General features: G+C 48.8%; 1 protein-coding gene across 2 annotated transcripts in view; it reads right to left on the reverse strand.

Annotated features, from left to right (window-relative positions):
* Nucleotides 1-14,781: 14,781 nt before the first annotated feature.
* LOC144141290 (protein MANBAL) overlaps nt 14,782-21,671 on the reverse strand; it is a 45,397-nt gene continuing 38,507 nt past the window's right edge. The window contains exon 4 of one of the 2 annotated variants that reach the window (XR_013316516.1): nt 14,782-15,122. The gene's annotated coding sequence lies outside the window, so the exon portion shown is untranslated. The remainder of the gene's footprint in view (nt 15,123-21,671) is intronic. The other variant, XR_013316515.1, reaches the window with a different exon arrangement.

Here is a 21,671-nt window from a genome sequence, read left to right on the forward strand (position 1 = left end):
GGTTCGAGGCTCTTCGGGGCCAACTAACCGTTCCAGCACGCACAGCCGCGACCTTGCTTCGTATCGTAATCCCTTCACAGGAGGTTGGCCGTCATATCGCCAACCAGCAAAGGTAAAAATAGAAACGAGGGGAGTAATGAACAGCAAGAAGCGACGAGATAGTGCCAGTCGTCGCGTAAGTTTCGAATGGTGTTGGCTTGCTGCTGTCGTTACGAGCTCGTTTCCAGTTTACAACCACTGAAAACTTCAGTTTGTTCGAGTACTTTACAATGAAATTTCGTTGCTGCGTTTTGAAATGCCCATGTAGTACGAGCAAATTGTCAAGGGAGTGCGACATCCCCGCCTGTGAGGAGATCTCCTTTCATGTGCTGCCCAACGACGAACCTAGGCGAAGCAAGTGGCTACGTTTTGTGAACTTTGCAAACGGAGGAGAAAGAGAGCTAAAGGAAGTACGAGTGTGCTCGCTTCATTTCCGAGGAAGTGATTACGGCAGGGACCCTTACGTTAGCTCACTCCTGGGACATGCTGGCGCTCGTCGCCGACTTCGTCAAATCGCTCTGACCTTGGGGAAACAAATGCCGTAAACACCGCGCATTGACGCTCGTATCTTTCTGGTCGAAGCAGGGAGCTCGCGCGAACGGCTTTCCATACACGACACCGGCCAACTGGCATAAGTGATACTGCTACTGAAATTGAACTATTATTAACCGTAATCAAAATACGGCACATACGTACCAGTCTATATTCGTCCGTCGCGACGGGGCTGACGAGGCAGCGGTGCCGACGGCTGGGCGTTCGTCCGGTTCGTCTGTTGTGGCTATCGCGGAATGGTCGCTTTCCCGTCCACCGCGTATCCCACAACTCTTGCCGCTCGTGCACTTGGAAGCATTGAGCGTTTTAGTGGTGTGAGGTTGTTAAATGCAAGCCCGAGCTCCTCGGCGAGAGTTTTGTTCTCCGGATCAGGCGATTCCATGACTAGTGCTGCGGGTGCACTAGGCTTTACTAGTATTTTTAAAATGGCCGCCGTCTCGATCGACTCCCGCGTGTGGGTGCTATATGGAGTCGACATACTAAGTATCTGTTTCATGGACCGGCGCTATGACGCCATTGTACACATCACGGAATGTTCAATTTTAGCGGGAGATTTAAAATTTTGGCTTAAATTGCCTTATTTCTCAGTGAATAAAGTATCATTTGCTTCCGGGAAAGCGCTTGGGGTACTATGAAACACCTAATCTTTCGAATAAAACAAACTTTTGTTTTCTCTTCATGGCTCCTTTAAGCGTAGCTTATTTAGTGACGCTAGTCCCCACGCGCCCGGGTACCATGACGTCAGTTCCAAAACAATGACGTGTACACACGCCGGAGCAGCGCGCGCAAACCACAGCCATCGCGTCGGCTTCGTCACGGGAGCCCCGACGTCGGCAGTTTGGGGCAAGTAGCAGATGAGATCATGTCGGCCCGCTCTGGGCTTTCTCGCGCGGGTGAAGATTAAAATGAATTTGAAATATGTTACGCCGAACGGTTGCTGTTGAAAATTGCTGGGAGATATCTCCTGATAAAAAGAAAGCATTTTACATAGTTATCTCAGCTTTGAAGTTTCGTGTCAGTACTCCCACATGGTGCCTAGTTTGGCCTCTAATCCGTCGTGTGGCGCGCATCGGCGGACTCGTTAGATATGTACAGAATCGGAAAGCGGGACATCACGAGGGAAAAGTTGTTTGATAACACCAAAGGGAGTGCATTGTTTTTCAATGCGTGGACGGGTTGCTTGCGGACAAAAACGCTTATCTGCGAGCCGGTGCAGGAAGAAATGTGCGCAGGTTGCGGCAGGGATCCAGAAACCATGCGACATATTGTAAGGGAGTGCAAAGGTATCAGCAAAGCTTAGTGAAAGAAGGTTAGAATGTTAGTGGGGAATGCCAGAGAACAATCTTGGAACATATGCGAACATAGAAGTCAGATTAGCACAAAAATTCCTTAACAAGTTTTTTTTTTTTTTTTTTGGGGGGGGGGGTAGGTGATTGTACAGTGGCGTTACGACTAAGGTCGCTGTGCAACGCCACCCCGTTACAAAGGGGAAGCCACTAAGCATCATCATCACCGCCTCAGGCGCACGTACTGCTTGTATTGGAGAGCGAGTGAGCTTTCAGGATCCCATAGACTGCATGACTCTACAAATTCGTCTTGCGTGAAGTGTTTCGCCGAATTTAGCATCGGTCCTGGCAATGCGTGAAGCATGGGTGTTGAGGCACACCGCGACGTATAACTTACCGCACCCTTTTAAGCCTCACCTCACGTTTCTGGGCGGTTGGTAGCAAGGGTCCATCACTCCCTCTCCTGATACATCGAATGAATACTCAAGACAAACGGTTTAAAGTTAGCGGTTTGCAAACGGTTTAAAGCTAAAGTACTGCAGCGCCTGTGCGGCTGCAGCGCACCACTTCAAAACTATGTTTTGGGTGCCTGCTTCATTCAATGAATGCGAATGTGAAGGACGGTGCACTGCCGCTCCTCCGCACACGTGCGGCGCTATTAAGTGCGAATGCACTTTATAAGCGACCCTGAATTCCGTTGACCGCCGTCCGTCCACATAGCAACAGCTGCGGGTGCGCGCGCTCCTCGTCTTCCTTGGCAACGGGGGGAGATGGCACATACCCACGTGGGGGATTGGCCAGGAATCTCCTCGTCTTCCTTGGCAACGGGGGGAGATGGGCGCGCGCTGCCTGGCCGCTGACATGGCACATACCCACGTGGGGGATTGGCCAGGAATCGGGCGTGAGAAGGGCTAATGCACCCGCTTAAAGGAGTACTGACACGAAATTTCAAAGCTGAGATCCGCTCTAGCAAGCAAGTACAACGACAACACAAATAGGTGTCTGTGCATGGCACATACCCACGTGGGGGATTGGCCAGGAATCGGGCGTGAGAAGGGCTAATGCACCCGCTTAAAGGAGTACTGACACGAAATTTCAAAGCTGAGATCCACTCTAGCAATCAAGTACAACGACAACACAAATAGGTGTCTGTGAATAAATGCATCTTTCTTTCTTTGTAGTTGTGTGTGTGTGTGTGATCTCTCTTTCGCGAACATTACCGAACCGCGCAAATTCAACTCCTGCATTCGCACTTTCACATTCTTCCCCTCGGGGAAATGCGGGGAAATTTTTTTAGATCCATCATCTACAGCGGCGCTGTCTGTGATTGTTTGCGTCACGTAAAACGCCGCTCCTTTCCTCCTCCCTCTCCGCGCACTCTCTCCTTTCGGCCACGTGTTCGCCTCGGGCACGTCATATTTTTGTATGAGATGGCGTAGGTTGCCCCTAGAGAAGTGTCTTCGAAGGCATGTACTTCTGTTTAGAAGTGAAGCCGACTTTAAGGAGATCGGTGTAAACTCTGTCGTTTCAATCTGGGTTTCCCACATCGTCAGAACGCGTTATCAGGACGCGAAACGAGAAGCACAGAGAAAGAAGGGAGAGTTCATTTCGCATCCTGATGATGCGGTCACACTAAAGGTGCCGTAATCAGCCCAGCTGCATGCGTACTGACACAGCGCCTGAGTCTCTGGTTTACTGAAGTGGACCTTTCCTTTAAACCTGTTATGTTCCTTTTTTTTCGTTACGGCACATATCTATCCACAGCCGAGGCGACGGCCTTTCGCTGGCTTCAGACAAACTACTATCCCCACGCCACTCTCCTTCATGCCACCCCACCTTCTACTACGCTACCTGTAATTCCTGTGCCCAACCTGGCACCCTGTACCACGTGGTATGTGAGTGGCAGCAAACCCCATCCTCACCCAACGTACGAGCAGTGGGCCGGCCAGCTGACCAGCACCGACCTCTCGGTCCAGCGTAGTCTGGCGGAGAGGGCCTCGGCAGTTGCGCGGGCCAGGGCTTCCCGGACTAGAGGAGGCACCCCACCGGGCAGGCGCCCAAACATCATCCCGATGCTCGTCGAAATAAAGGTTATTTACTCCCTCACTTTACTCGAGAAACACGAGGGAAAAGTTGGCACAATACCTTGATTCCTCTTGCCGCTTGGCCGCAAATTACCGGAGCAATGCGGGAAAGCCCGTCACCGCGTGAGAACGCCGGTGCTCATTTTAAAACTTCGAAAATTTTATTCGAAACTTTCTAATACAGTACACTTGCGATAATTCAAACTTTCTGTTAAATCAAACTTCAATATTTTAGCTGATTCGCTATGTTTTCCATGTATTTTAAGGCTGCTTAATTCAAACTGCCCAGTTGCGTAAAGTCGGTTAGTTCGTACTTTTTTCTTGTCATTGCCGCAAAATATATGCGGCATTTGCCACTTCTAGCTGCACATTTGCACCCTTTCGGCATATCGCTGGGATCTGCAAGGTCTTGACCAGTGCACAACTCTCCCAGTGAACTTGCTGCCATCAAAAACTTTGTTTTGAACTCTCATGCAAGGACAAATGTGTCATTCATTCGCGATTTTTTACCAAGTATGAATACCACGTCGGTATTCTGTGACAACATTGTATTTTAAAATATATGTGATTGCCTCATTACAACACAACTTGGTATGTTGCCCTGAGTCATATTTATTAGGACTTCTGATAATTCAAATTTCTGATTATTCAAACAAAATCCACGGTCCCTTCGACTTTTAATTATCGCGACTCTACTGTAACGCTATCGATTAGAATCGGAATTGAATTTTGTGTTTTGCGCTTCCATATGCGCGCACCCCTAATCATTTAGCATGAATTCCCAGTTTTCCTTGCGTCTTTCCAGACTATATTCAGAATCTCCGAGAATTCCGTTTTCCCACTTGGCAGACACCCTGCATGGGCAGCCTGTGGAAATGCACATATGTGCCGCTTGCGCACAATATCCCATGGTTGGCACAGCCAAGCCATGTCACCCCCTTTTTTTTAGCTTGTTAGTCTGGATCCATGCCCCATAAATTGGAAGCTAAACGTGACTTTTGTTGCAGACATTGATTGATAATGCCGAGACTTGCTGAAATTTCATTATTCTTTAGGCAACGCATTCCGCAAAGTTCAGCAGGATGTGACTGCTACCAGAGTCCTTCAATGCTTTACATTGAAGGACTCTGCTGCTACTAAACGTCACGTCGACGCGCATGCCTGCATCTACTCCCCCCCCCCCCACCCCCTCACCCCAACTTTTTTACTGCCAACTTCGGCAGGCAACACGATGCGTCGCAGCCAATAGGGACGCGAGATGAGTGCACAGTGTACATTTCAGCCAATGAAGCTGTTACTTCGGAGCCACTTATCATACAGATTTTGTATTTGCAAACAATGATTGATTGATTGTAGGGTTTAACGTACCGACGCAACGCAGGCGATGAGGAGCGCCGTAGTGGAGGACTCCAGATTAATTTTGATCACCCGAGGATCTTAAACGTGCGCCGAAATCTCGTACACACGGGCGTTTTTGCTTTTCGCCTCCATCAAAAAAGCGGCCGCCGCGGCCGGGAATCGACCCCGCGACCTCGTGCTCAGCAGCGCGACGCCTTAGCCACTGAGCCCCCGCGGCGGGTATTTGCAAACAATGTTTTAAAGGAATTTTTTAGATGCGACTGCATCTCATTCACTCGCCTTGTCCCTGCATCCGGCGTCGTCGGCGTTGTCGTCGGCGTCCGCCCCTCTCCCATTCTCCTCGCCGCGTGAGCTGCGCTCTCCGCCGCTCACCCCCTCTCCTCTCCGATAGCGAACACTCTCTCGCGAGGGGCATTGGATTGGATTTGATTGGCTTGGATTGGATTAAAGTGGATTGTGTTGCTTCATAGCCGCGGCAGACGCACTGGCGCCGGCGCGTCCCCTCACCGCATGGAGGAAAAAAAAGCTTAGGAGAGGCCCTGACGTCATACCCAGCGCAGCCGGAAACGCCATTTTTGTAAGTCGAATGGCGGACTCTTTTTTCCTCTCTCTCGGTGCATCTTCTCCGCCTCCTCCGTCCTGTATCGCCTCTCTTGTCGTCGGCATCTGCCAGCACCGAGCCGGCGGAAATCAGCTGATAGGCAGGTAGAAGGCCGTTTTGCAGCGCGTGACCGTGAACCTAAACGCGGGGCAACGCCGCCTGTATAAACAGTGCCTAACGCGTGAGCGAAAAATGGCCAAACAGCCACTCTCCTGTTGCTCTCTCCTACCCTTCCCCGCTCCGTAGCCTTCCAGCGTGCTTTCGTGTCCGCCAGCCAGCGCCGCTTCTCGGAAACTATGCAAAAAAGTGGAAAGTTTGTTTAGCGTTCCCGAGGCGGCGCTCCTACGCCTTCTTGTTTTTCACCATGCCTGTCTGTCTTGGTCTGTCACTGATAAAACTTCCTTTGTCACGAAGCAAAATCCCTTGCGCTGCCGCAGGCTGATGCCGGCTTTGCGCGCTTATCTACTCGGATCACAGGCCCTGAAATTTTCTGAGTGGGGCATCCCCCCTCTGTCCCCTCCGCATTTAGGCATTGTTTTGACCCCGCTGTTCGCACTCCGCATCGGTACGCACTTCTAAAATTGAGGACTGTATTGTAGAAGCGCCCGGACAGCGTGGCGGGATCCCAGCTGCTTATCCTTTTGTTTCCTATAATTTTCTGAAGTTTACAAGCACGTGATAATATTGGTAAGTAATCGTAGAAGTGAGCGCCTGAACAAAAAACGTGCACGCAATTTTCCTTCTCTAAATACTCCAGAAAGAAAAATATCAGTAAAATAATGGCTGCCCCATCCGAAAATATCGTTTTTCTGTTAGCTATATGTCTACCCGGCAATCAGTATGTTCTTACACTATTTCAGTCCGCCTCCGTCTTTATCTTTGGAAAAATGCAGCAAGTATGAAGCGAGCGACAGGTTGAACGAGATCCCCAGTGCGCCACAGAACTAGCGCCCCGTCGCGGCTACGATGTAAGCGAAACGGCCCTTGAAGCCCAAAAGGCAAGCTGACAGACACACGTGGTAGAAGTGGGTGCAGCGTTCGCGACTCGCGAGCAGTGACGTCAGGCGAGATGTCCGCCGGCACGCGCCACATAGCGGATCAGTGCCTGAACTAAGCGTACCTACCCTTCCCATTGAAAAGCGCGCGACGCGTCAGGCAATGTTAATACAGGCGGCGTTGCGCGGGGTTACACCGTTACACGGCCTTCAGTGTGGCCGCAGCAGTTTTGCGAAGCGGCTCGCTCTAACAATGCCGCAATGCTCGGTGCCAGGCTGCAAGTCGCGATCGGTACCCAAGGCATTGGGCGTCACTTTCCACCGGTTAGTGCATCATTCCGCTGACTAGTATTGCTGTACATTGATGTGCATTCATCCTTTGTTTGCAATCGCCGCCGTTTATAGGTTCCCAAGCGATGGAGAACGCGCAAACAGAGGGCGAACGCCGTGCGGCTACCGGACTGGAAAGTGCCCAAGTTTGCGTTGCAGTTTCACTGGCAATCTCAGAGATGATTAGTCAATTAAGCGGCCGTTCTATATATATATATATAGGTAAGCAGCACTTCATGCAGATTTCAAGCTAAAAAATTGTGGAATGTTTTACCGTTGTTCGCGTGCCTTCGATATAATTTTTTTCGAAGGAGGCCCGAAGGATGAGGAGGTGGAGGAGGCAAAACGTTTTATTGAGCAAAAAAAAGGAGAGGGTGGGTGGCGTCAATAAACTTCTTTTCGCCAAGTTTCAACTTGTCTCAGTGTCAATAAATTCAAGGTGATATCAGTTGAAAACGTTCACACACTAACCGCGCAGTCTGAAGCATTGAAAAGCGAAATCCAGAGCGAGACCACAAAAAGATCCAGATTCAAGATCCAGCACTCTTCCAGTCAACAGACGGACACCTACTAAGGCAATAGGACGATGGAATTATATCAACTGGGAATCTACCTTGTAACAATTGCAAAGGCACTGCCGCGCATTGCCGGCCTAGCAAACTACATGCAGCGGCGATAACCAAAAAATTGAGTTGCGAATCGTTCGGTTGCAAGTCGCCATACGTCATATTGCTACCGTGCATTATACTTCTTCAACAAAACACCTGTTTCCACTGTACGAAATTCTTCCTGTGTTTTGTTTGTATGATTATCGGTTAATGTTGTGCTACAAAGCTTTCGTTAAGTATGGTACCGATACCGTAATAAAACTTGCTAAGCTAAAAGGCAACACAAGTGTTCGCATAACAAGACACAAAGAAATGTTTGCTGTACCCACACCTAGAACAACTTATGATGAACAATCTCTGTCTTACAAACTACCTTCCTTGCTAAATTTATTAAACCATGAAGATTTTGATCCGTCATATAATCCAAATTATCTCATCAAACGCTTCACCCAGCTCATTTCACCCTCGGAATAGTACAAGCCTTGAACTTTATTCCCTTTTCTTTTAAATTGCTGCTTTTAGTGTTCACGTCACTTCATGACTATGCCTATGAACTTTTCTGTACTGTTGTTGCGTTATGTCACAAATGTTTTGTATTACGCGATGTTATGTAACATTTGTCAATTTATTTGCATTCATTGTTCCTGATTGATCATCATGCTGCTGTTTTGCTGACTTGTATTGGGGTCGGGACCTCGTCAAGCTGCTCCAGCTTTTAGTCCAGTACTCCTCCTTTTCAAAGGAAATAAAGCTGTTTGATTGATTGATTGATTGATTGCCTACTTACTGCACACCGTGTAATTTCCGAAAATCTACCTGACGGGTGTCCGCGCGTACGACGGGACCGCGCGTTCACGATATCTGCACTTCAATAGGCACGTCGTGATCGCGACCGGAGCAAAAGCTTGACGCGGTACAAGGTGCACTTTCAAGTAGAAATTAAATGACATATTCACATCGGCGCAGCTGTCGCAACTCGCAGCATCCTTTTCGAGTTCCGCAAGACCACAGCGCAGCAAAGCGAAGCAGCAATCTTCGCAATCGGACGACAAGGCAGGCGCTGCCTTTCCTCCATGACTGGCGGACGGCGGGCGGGCCGTTGCTAACGCGACTTTCAATGGCCGCCGAAAACACGTGACTTCCTCCACACTTTCGCCAATGCGCGGGGATAGCTGGGGGCCTCTCCTAAGCTTTTTTTTCCTCCATGCCTCATCGTTATGCGCGCTATAAAACGCGGTGCCTGCGCCGCTCCGCTCCATCGTTCCAGCGCCCTTCCTCCGCTGTCCAACGCTGCAACGTGCATCCTATATGCGTCGCATCTACACAGGGGTTCCCGCGAGGGGAGGTGGGAGTTTTTTTCTTCACATCCATTCTTGGCTACAAGTTCAGTGATATACCAGTGCGGTGATAACAGATACACACTGCAACAATAACCCTTACAAAAAAATTTGGCCGACAATTACAGTACTCCCTAATGGGAAATTCGTGTGAAGGTTGAACTGCAGTCTTCTGGGCGACGGCACATATGTGCTGCATCTCATAAAGTGATTGCCGCACCAGCAAACGCACAAAGGCACGCAATATACTCTGGCCTTGCCTCGTAGTGCGTCGCCACAGGGGACCACGTCTCGAGCCATTCCCCACACTTTTATCCCCCGCTTTCCTGCGCACTCTACCAGTGGGTGGCCGCTATTATCTTGTAGCATGCTGCCGCCAGAGTGAATGTCCTGCGCTGTCTCGGCATACAGCCATCCCCCTCACACTTTTGCCATACTTTCCTCCTCATTCTATTCGGTTTGTCTTCCATGTTTGCTTCGTTTGCCCAGTTACAACGAAAGACGATGGTGCCGCGAAATCACAGGAGCGGGTGTCTAAGTGCTGCACAGTAAAACTATTCACAGCTGTTTAAATATTTTTCAGGGCACCAGACTGTTGAACTGCACAGAATCAATGGCTGACATGCCGATAAACAATACAACAAGTAAAACACACTGATGAAATTGGTCAAGATAGAAGTCCAATGACGGTTCCCACTAATCTCCCACACTTCACCAGATGAGATGTAAGGCTTATCAGATGAGAATGGACTCGCGGTCTCTTGGGTATGACAGGCAAGTACACCTGGAAGTACAGAGGTATATTCTAGTGCCACATGCAAGGCAGTTACCCAAATACCCAGACAACACCAAACATCCTAAGGACATCCCAAAAAAGGCCCTAAATCCCATGTCCCAAACAGCACAGCATAATGGACATCCCTGGGACTTCCGCACTGGGAGTGTCCCTTCCTCCTCATTCTATGCGGTTTGTCTTCCATGTTTGCTTCGTTTGCCCAGTTACAACGAGAGACGATGGTGCCGCGAAATCACAGGAGCGGGTGTCTAAGTGCTGCACAGTAAAACTATTCACAGCTGTTTAAATATTTTTTTTCACACAGTTTAAATATTTTTCAGGGCACCAGACTGTTGAACTGCACAGAATCAATGGCTGACATGCCGATAAACAATACAACAAGTAAAACACACTGGTGAAATCGGTCAAGATAGAAGTCCAATGACGGTTCCCACTAATCTCCCACACTTCACCAGATGAGATGTAAGGCTTATCAGATGAGAATGGACTCGCGGTCTCTTGGGTATGACAGGCAAGTACACCTGGAAGTACAGAGGTATATTCTAGTGCCACATGCAAGACAGTTAGTTACCCAAATATATGATTTACATCCCGATACAACAGAGGGGAGGGTAGACACAGGGGCTACGCTCGCAACTGAATTTCAATCAGACAAAACATGCACTAATGCACAAAAATGCCATCTTCTTTATTGAGGGAAAGTACTCTCACTAAATAAAGGCTTGGGTCTCTAAATAAGGATGGAGCGGTTACTGTTTGCAGTATTTTTTTTATGGCCCTGCGCAGTCTCTCGCAAGCAACTTTTCTGTCTTGAAGATGCCTAGCCCACTATCAGGAGAAAACTAATTTCCTGCAAATGTGTTCAACTGTTTCAAGTGTAAAATGCACAAGCATTAAGAAATACGCAGGCACGACCAACTTCCCGCTCCACCTTGATGGCAGTAAAACAGCAAATGGATTCAAAACAACAGGTTTGAGTGTTGTGGCCCCGTACAGACAAGAAACACAAATGGGAAGACCAAAGAGCTTAACTGTACGGAATCACAGAATGTTTATTACTCCCAAGTGCAAGCCATGGCACTACACAGCTCAGTACAATGAAAGTTGAAAAAAGAGCGTCTTTTAAACATCTCAATGTGACTGCAGCAGAAAAGGAGGATGGTAACAAGTTCCTACCTATGCACGGTGTGCATCCTATACAATCGTGTACACTTCACAAAAGCCACCTGACAGGCCAAAAGAAAGAAATGAACCATAAACGAGTAAAACAGCGCCTAAACAAGACAGTAAAAGAAGACAAAAAAAAAATCTTTTTTTTTTCGTGTACGGTGTGACGTCATATTTTTCCCTTTATATTTCCGGAAGCAATAAATATTCCTTTACAGGGTTTGTTTAAGCGCTGTTTCACTGTTTTATAATGAATAAACTAGCCCAAACCCAAACAAGAGTTAAATAAATGAAGAACCGCACCTAATGTGACCAGAGAGAATGCACGTTACACACTGAAATAGAAATACAAGAAACGTGCACTGCTTCCCAAGGCAGTGGATGCTGGGGCAACAGTAAAAGAGGAAGCAGCATCTGTGTGAGGACAAAAAAAATCGAACACCATAAATTCCCACACACAATGGGATGCAAACCGGTTTCTTAAAATAGTAAAAGGCAGCTCTACAGTTGTCTGAAACATATAGCGGAACACCTAACAACCGCTTACACATGCTGTTGCAAACATCTCAAATGTTGTAACTTCCAGATCTACAGTGACAGCCCTTTTTTGTGTGAAGAGCTGTTATTTGCATTTTTTGTTTACTTTATCCATTTGAAATATGTGCTGGCGGTCATGTTTTCACGGCCATATGGAAGCGAGGAGTAAAACACACGATAAGGGCCGGTGTAGGGAGAAATTACAGCCGTTCCACTCAATGTGAACGCTTTCAGAAGTGCAGAGCAGTGATTCGGCATAATGGGCTGTAGGGCCGTTATGCACTCACTGCTACCACCCAATTCATTTCAAATTTCCCACCTTCGCAATGCTGGCGCCCCCTGCGTGAAACTGCTCCAGCGGGAGTTCTGTTCTCTTTGCGCTTCCTTTTTTTCCCACACGTGCTGGCGTTGCACTGCCACTTCTTTTCACTTACTATCGTAAAAACCAACCCAACGAACGTTCTTAACTACATGAACGTGGGCTCTGCCGGTTAATTACGCTTATTTTGCCCCAAATGTACCAGCAGTTTCCTTTGTGCTAAACAACGGTGAGATGTGTGAGAAGCGCCACCGGTTCACGAGTTTCGAACGCCTATGACTATACAAACCGCTTGGCTTTCGGAGCCTCTGGGTTACGCAGTGATGACAGCTGCTACGACGGCACGCCCTGTGGCTCTACTTGGGTCCAGCGAGCGAGCTTCAAATGAAAAGGCATGCCCCTAAAGTGCTCTACACTTAAAAAATGAGGACGCCTAAGCACTTGTTAAGAGTTACGAATGTGAAGCCATTGACGTCCACTTGAAAGATACTGAGTGCTCCTTCCGATTTTGAACTGGGAGTAATTGTGACCGTTGGGGCTGTGTGGGCTTGATAAGGTGCTAAACACTCTGACCTTGTGTTTTTCTCATATTGCAAAGCTCATGCCATTGCTCATAGAATGCCTCGTGCTTTGTAAGGCTTCTCAAGGAGCCTGTTTTTCTGTTTTGCACACTACCGCCGGACGCCCACTTTCTCACACATTTGGCCGCTTAATCGTTCTACATTAAAGGTACTTTGTAATCACCCACTACCCTTTATAACGGCCTTGCAACCCGAGTCTACATGAATAATTGCTTGAAGCCTGATTGGTGCTTTATTTCAGGAGACAGCCTGACCAAGTGCCATGAAAATAAATAGAGTAAGAAGTTCCACGTGCATATAACAGTTAAAAAGCTGGGAAAAAAGTTTTTTTTTTTACTAATTTCCTGGCCTGCGCAAACAAACTTTATGGTAGGGTGGAAACTGAAAAGCGGAACTTACTGATAGAACTCACGGCAGGTAATCAATTGAGATGCTTTTGTCTTTTCCAGTACACATAGAGTAAGTCCAAAGAGCATTCGAGGCAACTGTGCTAACACATTTTCAGCTTCTTGTACGCAATAGAGAACAGTTGCGAAGGACATGAGTATCAAGGAAAGGCCAAGCAAAGAGGGTGAGGACCACACAGGCACTACTCACAAGAGACAATGCACTCAATCTTCTCCACACCACTAAACATGCACACCTGCTTTATTAAAAAACAAGTCGAAACAGACCTTGCTGTGTCAATCAAAGAAGGAACACATGGCTTGAGGGCACTTCAACTGACGACTTAACAAACTCAATAAATAGATGAGGGAAAAAGTCCCCTAAGTTTTCTCTTAGGATGTGAGAATGTATCAGTATCACTTCATACTGAGATTTAAAAGCATTGATTGATTGATTGTAGGGTTTAACGCGCCGACGCAACGCAGGCGATGAGGCGCGCCGTAGTGGAGGGCTACGGAATAATTTTGACCACCTGGGGATCTTTAACGTGCGCCGAAATCTCGTACACACGGGCGTTTTTGCTTTTTGCCTCCATCAGAAGTTTTAAAAACACACGTGTGGGTAGGTATTTTGATGTCTCAGCCAAATAGGAAGCGAGCAATGCGCCGTGAGAAGCAGCAGTTGTTGTCATTGGCCGATCCCCTTGAGTTGGTATGCGAGATTTGTGGGCGGGTATGTTGACATATGTTGAAAATTGGTTAACTGGACATGAGCTTCTGACCGCTGCTCTTATCAATAACCAATCCCAGTGGGTAGTATGCCCTGTTTGCGGCCAATAAGAACATTACAACAGCACATACCCTTTTTCATTGTAAATTAAAAGGAGAGATTTGTGGCTACACATGCTAAACAGGAATTTTGATGACAGGTTCCAACTATGTATACGGAACTGGGGACACCACTTTTTTTGACGACCTGAATAAAATAAGCAGTCTCTGATGCTCCCGCATTAACAATGGGCAGGTGAAAAACCAACACCTAATTAGAGATTATGAGCAAAAAACCCATTTTACACCCTCACTAAAAAGCAAAGAAAAATTATGTCTTAACTGTAAAGGGAGCGATTGCGTTAGCCAAAATTATAGAAAAAAAAACGCTTAAATTTTCTCTCCTTTGCCTGGGGAAGTCTCACCGACTTGTCATCCCAAGCTTTTTCTTACACGATCACAGTGTTTGCAAGAAGAGGTGAGCATTGTTTGCAGATTGCAGGAACATACGACAACAGCTTTAAAAGAGTCCACTAGTGGTAAAGGTAATCAAAAACACAGCTTTGGTGGGAAGGGGACACCAGCAGCTGAAAAGTGAATGGCCTTCTATCTAACCACACTGCCAGAACAGTGGCTATTGATGCACAGCACAAAACTTTTTGTTTTTTCTTTTTCTTCTTTTTTTCTTGCAGCTTCAGGAACTCCCCATCCAAGTAAGCAAAGTGCCTGGAAATTCGTTGAGGTGCTGGCAGCCGGTTTAAAGCTACTTGACTGCTTCACACATGGCCAGCTCTCATTACCCAAATGCCGTTAACACAAATTTCTGGATATGCCACGAAGTCAGGGATCACCTAAATCGTGCTCACAATTGAAAAGGAAGCAGCCCAACAACTTTGAGTCTCTTCAATGTTGCATCCCAAAAATTCAATATTGTTGGGTTTAACCTACCTCTGGGCTGTGAAGCACGCTGTAGTGGATGGCTCCAGATTAATTTTGACCAAACGGGGATTTCCACCACCCATAGAAATCTTAACACACTGGCGTTTCCGCCTCCACCCAAAAAGCAGCCACTGTAGTCGGGATCGACCCCATGTCCTTGCGCTCAGCAGCACAGCACCTTGACCACTCAGCCGCCACGGTGGGTCCGTAGTCACATCCTACTGGCACTGTCGGCACTGCGTTTCTTGGGACCTCCCACGCAGAGCTAGATTCCCGGCACTGTGGAATCAAAGTCCCTTGTAGCTGCTGTGTGTCTCCTCCCTCAGGCGGCAAACGTAGGGGGCATAGAGTCATATGCTGTTTTTGGAGGCCAGGGTGCAATTAATCGAAAGCTCAGTCCCACCGAGGCACAGGCCACGCAAAAGTTCGTACACGCACCTGCAACGCAGATGCCAAATTTTGGTCATTGCAGTCACATTCAAACTTAAAGTGCGAACAAGCAATCGTGACATTGTCGCTGGATAAACTGGAGAACTTGCATGGTTTTACAGGAGTTGCCGTGCATGCCAAAGAGAACCTGCTGCCCTCTCCACTTGTAGTTATTATTTTCACTGCCACCGAGTGCCCAATCCAGTGCGAATACCATTACAGATGCCACTTAACATCGGCAATACAACAATCGCAATAACAAGTGCTCACTTATTAAACGAAATATTGGCGAAACAGTTCTGTTTAAAGACACGTCTGTTTACCAAAACCAGAGTCCTTCAATGCTTTTCTCGTCACAAAACTTCTGTGTAACGCTATGGAAGAGCTTCACATGTTAACAAAAGATCCCTGAAGCTCCCTGAACAAAATGTCCACTGAATGTGACTTGAACAGCTACCACTGCATTTGTAGTGCATTGGGTCACAATCTTGCTGCGGTGTTTGTTGTGCAATATAGCTTCGTTCACTCATTGCGAACAGCAAACCATGTAAGCTACGATGCCTCTGACATGCTACGTGCCTAGTGCAAAGAAAAAAGCTTCGCTGTTCTGCCTTCGTGGTGAGCGCGAAAAGTGCAACAAGTGGAATTAAGCCATTCTATGACAGGAGCCGAAAGCTGTGCGCATGTACGAGGAACATTTTGACCACACGCATGTTATTTGAGCTGACTGAGTTCAGAATAAGTGGCCAATCTGTGTCTCTTCAGTGCAACCAGCCCAAGTCCTGCGTCAGCCTCATCTTTTGGGTATTCACAAACCTTCCGGTGTACCCAACAAAGCCCAAGCCACAGTCGCACTCACACAGAGAAAACCCGCCTGCAAAACAACGTCGCATGTTGTTGCCTCTTAATATTGATCAAGATTCCTTCATTTGACAGGTGAGGTGACAAGCACTGGAAGAGGCATAGAGACGGCATGCCAGACAGAAGCAGATGTCTGCTTCCAAGCGGTAAAGGACAAGCTTCGAAGCACTAAGCAGCAACTTCATTTGTGCCAAGTGAAGATTGCAGAATTGAGAGCGCAAGTGAATAGAAGCACAAAATCATATCAAGACATCCAGGAGCTTTTGGCTCGCAAGAAGCTGAAGCTCGTGTTTGACCACTGGCTCATGAAAGCCAACACGAAGTCTGCAACAGCCTCGTGCCAAGTTCCAAATACTACGGATGTGCAAATATTCGAAACGTTGAATATTTGATTCGAATTTTTTGGTATTCGATTCGATTCAAGAACACTTTTATTGTTCGAAATACTTGAACCACCAAAAAAAAAAAAAAATCAGAGCATGTCTCGACAGCAAAGTTGCAAGGCATACACAAGGAGAACGGTACGTGCTTTCGCAGTCTGTATCGGTGTTCATTCGTAGTTATCAGCGCGCAGCAATTTGTACGAGCTCGAACATTCCATCGCAATGAAGTGCAGAAATTACTCTAAAAGGAACCACTGAAATAAATAATTGGCCAACACTGAATGATGTTAACATTGCAAAAGAAAAATCCCTTCAAAACAAGCATTGTGTGGGTTGAAATTATAAACCTGCGACAAACACTGTGCTGATCGGACAACTCGTTCCTCCGAATTGATACTGTAATTGTAAGTTTTGACCAAGATAACCAGTCAAAAGTCGTAGGTTCGTGTATGTCAGTCACAAGCACCAAATGGAAGGTTAGGGTTGTTCTGATCCCCAATGTCGTAAATTTTTCCGGTATACAAATGAGAGCGGGCGGTAGCTGTCGGCCTGAGCCGTTACTTGCGCAGTGTTGCCAAGGGTCACACTAAACGGACAGGTTAATAAGCTCGTCAATCACGCCATTTGTAAGACAAGACACGGGGCACTTACAGCCACTTGCCTAGGCACGGCCGCTCTGTAGAATAATCCATCCAGCGGCCGTGGGCCGGGAATACAACATAAAGCAAGCGCCCTGCTCATGTGCAGAATGAGAGCTTGGACACACATTACTCTTATCCACTCTTGTGCGACAGCGCTTGGCGTGCCTTCGCTTTTTTGGAGGCAGAGTGGAACATAGCACGTCGTGGAAGGAAGTGCCGGCTTCTGCGAGTCAATAAGTAGTCCGTTCTCGTTAGTATTAACTGCGGTCGCGTGGGCTCATACAGACAATGCAGGCGTTATAAATTATGAGCTAATGTTTTTAGGCAAGACGATCTCGAATATTTGAAGCAAAATTCGTAGAAGCATGCGCGGAATGTTCAAAGCACACGCGGAGTGATTGCCGCAGCTGCGTATGCATTAAGGTGTGTTTCTCCACTTCGTGTAGCGCTTTATTTAGGGCTTCCACGGCGTGACCTCCCGCTCTTGTCCTCGTTAGAGCGTATCCTCATTTTGTGCCACAACTGGCTATATTTTGTTCGTGGTTATGCCTACGTAAAGCGAGTGCGACTCTGAAGGCCACTGTAGCACCAATGGAGCCGCGTCAAGGGTCACGACCGTCAACTAGTATGAGAAGTACTATATGGGACTTCTCCCGCAAAATCTCTCCAACAGAGGCTGTATGCAACTATTGCGAAACATCACTGCAAACTCCAACATCGACAACAGACTTGTATGCCGAATTTGAAGCAGCTGCTAAAATGAAAACTGTGAAACAGCCAAGCATCGTGGATGTTTTGAAGAAGAAAGTGGCAGTGACGGAAGTGAAACGGCATGCCCTGGACCGGAAGGTAGCGAGAATGATTGCGCTCGATTTGCAACCGTACACAATGGTGGAAGATCACAATTTCACAGATTTGCTTCAAGAGGCCGGATATCAGGTGCTTCAAGAGGCACCTGGATAACAGGTGCCTTCAAGAATGGCCCTCTCTCGGACATTGGTGCCCAAATTGTATGATGACACCAGGAAGAAAGAACAGTTGGAGTTGGGGAGGGCTTTTTGCCACAGATTGGAATCGCTTTCCTTCGCAACCGACATTTGGACATCTAGGGCTAATGAGAGCTACATTAGCCTCACGCGCCACTAAATGGATCAGACTTTCAAGTTGAGGAGGTATAACTTCAACACTTGTCCTTTCCCAGACAACCACACATCAGCTAGGATTGCCTCAGTTCTTGAGCAGCTGGTGTCTGATAGGGAAGTACCAGTGACTGTTTGCCCCTTTTATGTTGTTACAGATAATGCACGCAACATGAGGGCAGCCACTCGCGGATTGTCGTGGCACGAAAGGACTTGCTTTGCTCACACTTTGCAGTTGGCCATCGGTGATGCTAACGTTATGACCCCATGTCTTGTTGCACCCTGCAAGAAAGCTAGAGGGACTGTTGGTCATTATAAGAATAGCCCAAAAGCTCAAGAAAGGCTTAACTGCTGCCGCAAGAAGATGGATGAACAGTCATTGCAAGTTGTTCAAGACGTCGAAACACGACGAAACAGCAAACTTTCAATGTTGTCAAGACTATTGGAACTGAGAGGTTCTATTACTATGGACCTTTGCTTCAGAAGATGGGCACCTTGATTGTTTCAGTGCCCTCCCCCTCTGGGGTCCCCTCTCAGCCCTCGACGGGGACGGTCATGTCGAGAGAAAGCGCCCCGCGAGTAGGCGACGCACTCGCGTCGGACTGGTTTCCCCGGGACCCGCCAGCACCGTCAGCGTCGGCTGCCAACCGAACCCTACTGCCGCCGCTTCCCACCGGAAAGATGTCCGAACACTCCTTGTTTCTGCATGGAGACCCGTCTGCACGGCCTTTCTGAGTGGAAGATTTCGCGTCCACACTTGGTGACATCACGGACCTACCGAAGATCGAATGCCTCGGTCCCTTTCAGTTTAGTCACCTATGGAGGCTGACATTCACATCTGAAGCGGACATGAAGGGGCTGGCAGCACGCGCGGAGATCACAGTGAAAGGTAGGCGGTGCCTTGTGATCAACCCTAACCGCCGGGAAATCGCGGTAAGAGTGCACTGTACCCGGTACCACCAAAAGTCCCAGACGAGCTGCTCATCCGACAGTTTGAACGTTTTGGCCGAGTTCAAAGAGTGGTTCGTGAGGGGTGGCAAAAATCCGGCCTCACGCACATGACCGGCACCACGAGGATCTTCCACGTGATTCCCTCAACCCTAACATCCCTGGAGGCGATGCCCCATCAGGCGACTCACAACGGTTGCCCCATTCTAATCGAGGTGCCCGGTCAGCCGTCGCTCTGCCTCCGTTGCTACCACACCGGACACTATCGGAAAAACTGCTCAACTCCATGGTGTCGCGCGTGCCGCACTTACGGGCATGACCAGACTAACTGCACGCAGTCGTACGCATCCAGAGCGAATCAGAGAACGCCCGCGAGGAATCTCAAGGAATACATGGACGCCGACGACATGGCGGCGATGATGAGCTCCGAGGGACCTGAGGCAGCCGCTCCCCCACCACCCCCTCTCCAGGCATCCCCGCACGTGCCTTCGCCTCCAGTCAACACTGCCGTTCCAGCGCAAGGAGCAGGCCAGCTACACGAGGCAGAGGGGAAGAGAGAAGAGAAGAGCAAAGACAACGAGACGCCCGGCCTCCGACCTTCAGTCAGCTCCGAGCCCAACGCGCACGCCGAGAGAGGGAGCGGAAACGAGACAGAACGCCCCCCACCCCTCGCAGCCGGGATTACCGCTGACAGGACGATGGGAACAAAAGGGATGGAGGAGAATGCCAGCAGCGTCGACGACGTTCGCCCCCTTCCCCCCGAGGCGACCGGCGGGCAGAAGCGAGGCCGCCCTAACACCAGGAAGCAAGCGGCCCCTTCCCAAAAGCCTTGCAAGGAAAAGGAGGAGACGACAGCGATGCCGGGCGCGAGTAGAGAAATGGTCAGCGACGGGGCCCACGACAGCGGCACACCCCATGAACTCAAGGAAACGGTCGCGGAGCGGGGTGGCGAGGCTTCCCTGACCAACGCCAAGCCCGCGGCGGACGACGAGCTGCGGAGTGAGGCGAAACCCGCCGACGTTGAGGGAGAAGAGGCGGCCCTCCCGAACGACCAGCCAGGAAGGGCCAGCTGTGACGACGCGGACGACGAGCTCCCGAAGAAGGCCGCCGCAGCACCGCGCAAACCGCGCAATAACATCACGGGAGTTGAGACGCGGCGGAAGGCACGCGGAAAATATGGCGGTGCGGTCACCAACAAACCGAGCCAGGGAGATACCGGGTCAACGACCGCCGGGGGAAGCTCGACTAACGGACGGACTTGACGTCCTGACCGGTAAGCGCTTTTCACACCATGGCATCACACCAGAACGCAGTCACGCTTGCCACTTTAAATGTGGTAAGTCTAACCTCGCAGAAAAGGAAACATTGGCTAGTTGACCTACTGAATGAAAAAAAAAAAATAGATGTGGCCTTTTTACAGGAAACCAAAATTGCCTCTCGAGGGGACGCTCAAAATTTTGTACGATTTTTCGGCCACCAGTTTTGGTGTTTTTACACCCTCACACCCACCCGAGCGGGTGGAACCGCAATTCTAATCCGGAAACACGAATTCTTAACAGTAATTGACTGCGAGCTGGTGAAGGACGGGCGCTTTTGCTCCGTCGACGTTCTGGTGGGAGGGGAGCTTACACGCTTTGTGTGCGTTAAGGGATCACATGGAAAGACTTAAAGAGGCCATGGCCAAACGACGCAGAAGGCTCAAGACTCTCAACAAACATGACACCGAACACAAACATCAGGAGCAGTAATTGGAAGGGCAGTAGAGAGCCCAAAACGATTTTCCAGTGGAATTGCAGGGGCATCCGTTACAAGGACATGAAACTCGCGCTATACATGAACACGGTCGAAATTCGACCAGCCATCCTCGCCTTGGAGGAGACAATAGCAGTTCCGAGGATCCCGGGGTATGTCACATATACCGACCCCACTAAAATGGGAACGGCGATTCTCGTCGAGAAACATACAGCAGCCACCCAACACCTTACAGTGCAAGCGGGATGCGAACATACGCTCGTTGAAATACACGCAAGGGAAATCGGAAGTAAAAGTAACATATTCATTATAAGCGTCTACTGCAGACTGTCGCAAAAACAATACGACTTTGACCGCGTCGTGCTGGATGCGAGGGAGCTTGCGGGGACCATACCACTCCTGATCCTCGGGGACTTCAACGCACCGCACACGCTGTGGGGGTACAAGTTTCAATCAAAGAAAGGAAAGGCTCTAGTCAAGACAATGGACGACCAAGATTATAACATTACTGAACGAACCCGGGGTACCAACACGCAGAGGAAACAGTGTATCTAGGGACACAACACCAGACCTGTCGTGGCTCAGCGGATCACTCGACGTTACATGGAAGTGCGAACATGAGGACCTGGGCTCCGATCACAGCGTCGTTACAATCACGATACGGGGTCCCAACTACCGAGCCAAGCTGGGAACAGCCCACATTACAGACTGGGACAAGATGCGCAAGCATACTCAAAAAGAAGAAGAAAACACAGACGAAACAGCATCGACCGGCCAGACGTACACGGAGTGGGCTGACAAGCAAAAACGGACATTAGACCAGTTCACGCAAAC

The sequence above is a fragment of the Haemaphysalis longicornis genome, unplaced genomic scaffold (genome assembly GCF_048455015.1).
Source record: "Haemaphysalis longicornis isolate Haplotype H1 unplaced genomic scaffold, Haemaphysalis longicornis Haplotype H1 scaffold_6, whole genome shotgun sequence".
Taxonomy (NCBI): domain Eukaryota; kingdom Metazoa; phylum Arthropoda; class Arachnida; order Ixodida; family Ixodidae; genus Haemaphysalis; species Haemaphysalis longicornis.